Here is a 4103-nt window from a genome sequence, read left to right on the forward strand (position 1 = left end):
ATTTTTCCCTTTTCTTCCACAATTAGTAGCTTTCACACTCCCAGAGAGATAGCCTCTCTCCCACTAAGGCATACTTTTTTGTATCCGACTTGTTAGGAGCATCTACGCACTACAAAAGTCAACCGATTTTAACTAAAATAAGAAAATGACTAACACTAATGACACCCCTAATATAAAGCATCACTTTCTAGACATAAGGTGCAAGGTGTACTCAAAAGGGACACATGATGAAGCAAAAAATCAAAAGGCAGTCAAACTCTTGAGAAGCAAAGAATAAAAAATGTTAGCCTAACATATATCATATCCCTAGACCAAAAAAAACTCCAACAAGTAAGTGCAATACCTTCAAAGTTCAACACTAACATGTATATAAAGTACATGCACCATTTTCAAAAAACAATTTCACAAATATCCACAAATATCATATAAAAAAGATTATACACTCCCTTCCTACACTTAAAGATGTAAATTGCCCCCAATGTACGCATGCATGCACTAGTGTAGTTGAATATAATAATAAATAAAATAAAAGAGTGTATGGTCACTAGTACTCCCCTGGGTTTTCAGTTGGGGCGACGAACCCTTGCCTAGGTTCCGAATTATGAGGGCCAAAACAGCACCCGATCACCTTAAACCCTGATACAGACATAAATGAAGTAATTAAATACAAGAATAAAGTAAAATGCTAAAAAAATAAAAAGTCCACTACGATCAAAATGAGTACAGAAGCAACAGGGTAAATGTCTCTTGCTAAAATAAAATATTCAATGTACGATTGAAAATAAAAATACAAAAACAGTGATATGAAATCAAAATAGCTCATGTCGACACGAAAAGTCTGGATCTGTGTAGGATTGGTGGAGGACAGGTGGTGTCTCTAAAGTAGGAGGAGACTCAAGTACAATCGAGTCGATACTATCGGTGAAGTAGAGTGTATGATGCGTGTCGCACATACAAGTACTAGATGGTACCATGCTAGGGATAAGGTTGTCAAACCTCAGGGATTTGACTTAAAGTACTAATTCTTCTTCTAATCTCCAGTTAAGCAAGAATAGGGTTTGATTTAAAAGGGAAAATAAAATAAGTAAGAAAGAACAGATAGAGATAACAGGTAGATTAATATCGAGAGTTTCAATAGCAAGAGAGCAATATCGGGACAATTCCTATGAGCTATAGCATGCCGACTGACTTCTAATGCCTACCAGGTACATTCTATGGTTCTTGTGTGTGCTCAAAAGAAATGTTACATCTATGGTTCTCAAATACACCAAGTTTTGCTAGGATAACTGTGATTTCTGATAAGTGCTTGTGCGATATGAGTGCAAAGCGTTCATTCCTTATGTTGAGCATTACTTTTCTCAGGTTTTTACATTAATATGTGTGTTTTTATGTTACTTTTACGCAGGTAGGGCTGTGAGGCCGAGTATGAAGGAAATAGGCCAATGTGGATCATAATGCACTTATTTTGGAGGAGATCTTGCTAAAGTTCAAACGCGAAGACATAGGACAGGTGTGATTTGCTAGAGTGTGTGCCAACATCCTCGCATTCGAGTGAGCACATCCATTTGGAGGGGCACAAAGGCAGTCACACTCGAGCATTCCGACCTATGCATATAAGAACAAGAACCCCACCAACATGTATATTATTGAAGAAGCAAGTGATTCAAGACGTGAACGTGTGCCCGTTTGCATTACCCCGATGAAAGTATGGAATTGGGAAGTTATTCAGGTCAAAGACTGTAGCAGAGAATATAGCAACACTGTAACAAACACTGTAGCAGCAATGCTTGATTGTATGAACATTTCCCCTAGAGTGACACTAGGGTTGAGATTTCTTGTTGGTAACCTTGTGAGTGAGTGACACACCATGAGCGTTAGACAAAGCTAGGTTGGAGAGGGTTGAGAGGGTGAGTCGAGAGGTACAGGAGCGTCCCCTTTCCCCTCCGACATGATAGATACTACCTCCGTTCCTCGAGTTCTTTGTGGCCATAATAGAGTGAATGGTCTAAGGGATGAACCTCCGCTGGGGCCTAGTTGCGCATGCAATGGAGTGAAGCGTTGAGGTGAACTTAATATCTAGGGCTTAATTGTGGCTAGGGACCTTCCGCCTGGACCAAAGGGTTAGGTCTAAATCTAGGAAGAGATTTATCACTTGGAATCCCTAGAGCTCATTGCAACTCTGTGTGAGTGCGAGGTGTTGAGATTGTTCGATTTCTCCTCCGGGACATGTGTAGAGTTAGGCATAGTTGATCTTAGATTTGGGACTATGTATGTAAGGATTTCCACGACTCACCATTGTATTGATTAGGAAGCATAATAGAGAGTTCTTGCACTTGAAGCGATTATCCTAGGTGAAGCATCATCCGAGTACCCCATCTTTATCGATTGCCTTGCCTCCTCCTTACTTTTGCTCTCTTACTTGTTGCTTTTAATTTTTGAGAATTGAATCATTACCACACTTATCATTGTTGATACTTCACATAGCTAAGAATCGAATTAAGTGTCTTTACTCTCTACTCCCTGTGGATTCGACCCCACTCATCCGGGATTATTAATTCGACAAACCCGTGCACTTATGGATATAAGCAAGGGGACCTTGTCAAGTTTTTGGCGTCGTTGCAGGGGAGCTAGGCGTTTAGAGATACTTTGCACTTTGTTTCTTAGCTATTTCACCACACATTCTATTTCATATCTTCTTATTCTATCATCGTTCTAATTTTCTTTTTCTTTACTTTTGGTGCAGCCTCGTGTTATGACCCGAGGGAATCCATCAATATTGATTGAAGGAGACCCCGAGCTTGAACGCATACTTCGAAGGAAAGGGAAAGAACTCGTGACAAGAATAGACCCTAATCCAGCTGATTTGGAAGTAGAAGGATCTGACAATATGGCAGAACAAAATGAGCAACAATGAACACTATCTGATTATGCCAGACCTTCAGTGTTGGGGACACAATCGAGTATTTGTGCGTCTCCCCAATTCAGACTCGTAATCTTTGAGCTAAAGCCGACATTCATCTATATGCTGCAGAAGTCCGCACAATTCAACGGTTTGGCCGATGACGATCCAAACAGTCACATAGAGAGCTTCCTCGAGGTGTGTGACATGCTGAAGATAAATGGTGTGATGGATGATGCCATCAAGTTGAGAGCCTTCACATTTTCCTTAAAGGGAAAAGCAAAGCAGTGGCTACACTCATTACCTAGAGCATCAATCACTACATGGGAGGAGATGGTAGAAGCTTTTCTAGCCCGTTATTTCCCTCCCGGAAAATCAGCAAAGCTTAGGAATGAGATCTCATCCTTTATGCAGTTGGAATTGGAGTCTCTATTTGAGACATGGGAAAGGTTCAAGGAACTCCTGCGAAAGTGTCCGCAACACGGATTCCCGGAGTGGATGATTGTTCAAACCTTCTACATTGGTTTGTACCTGAGTACAAGGCAACTCTTGGATGCGGCGACAGGAGGTACCTTAGGTAGCAAAACCCCCAACGAAGCTCGTCAATTGATTGAGGAAATGGGGTTAAATAGCTACCAGTGGAACACTAGGGAAAAGAAAAAGGTGGCCGGTCTCCATGAAATTGATGCGGTAACTTCATTGGCGGCCCAAGTGGAGTAGTTTGAGTAAGAAGCTAGATCTTATAGCTTCGAATAGAGTTGCGCCGTGACCAATTGCACTGGTTGTGGTGGAGGACATGCTCCTCGTGATTGCCCAATCGTCATTGGTGATGTTTCTTCAGCTTGAGAATGTTGACTTTGTAGGTAATGGCATGAGACCTCAAGGGAATCCATACAAAGAACACCTACAATTCAGGTTGGAAGAATCATCCCAACTTTTCATGGAGTAATCAAGGACCACGTAAGACCATGGGGCCATCGGGGTTCCAACAACAACAACAACAACAAGCCCCTCAAGTGGAAAAACGAATTTCGGGCTTGGAAACCCGAATGACGTATTTGGAGAAAGCACTTGACTAGATTTGTTCAATCATCAAACACAAGGTTTGAATCAGTCGAGGCTACACTTCACAATCACACCGCCTCCTTGCACAACCTTGAAAATCAAGTGGGCAAATTGCGAAGTCTCTCTCCGAAAAGGCCAC

The 4103-nt window shown here is 41.6% G+C and overlaps 1 non-coding gene across 1 annotated transcript; it reads right to left on the reverse strand.

Annotated features, from left to right (window-relative positions):
- Positions 1-3280: 3280 nt before the first annotated feature.
- LOC120257488 lies at positions 3281-3387 on the reverse strand. Its single transcript, XR_005535696.1, has one exon. It is a non-coding gene; the product is annotated as a small nucleolar RNA R71 (small nucleolar RNA).
- Positions 3388-4103: the final 716 nt, after the last annotated feature.

The sequence above is a fragment of the Dioscorea cayenensis genome, unplaced genomic scaffold, assembly GCF_009730915.1.
Source record: "Dioscorea cayenensis subsp. rotundata cultivar TDr96_F1 unplaced genomic scaffold, TDr96_F1_v2_PseudoChromosome.rev07_lg8_w22 25.fasta BLBR01002163.1, whole genome shotgun sequence".
Classification (NCBI taxonomy): Eukaryota; Viridiplantae; Streptophyta; class Magnoliopsida; order Dioscoreales; family Dioscoreaceae; genus Dioscorea; species Dioscorea cayenensis.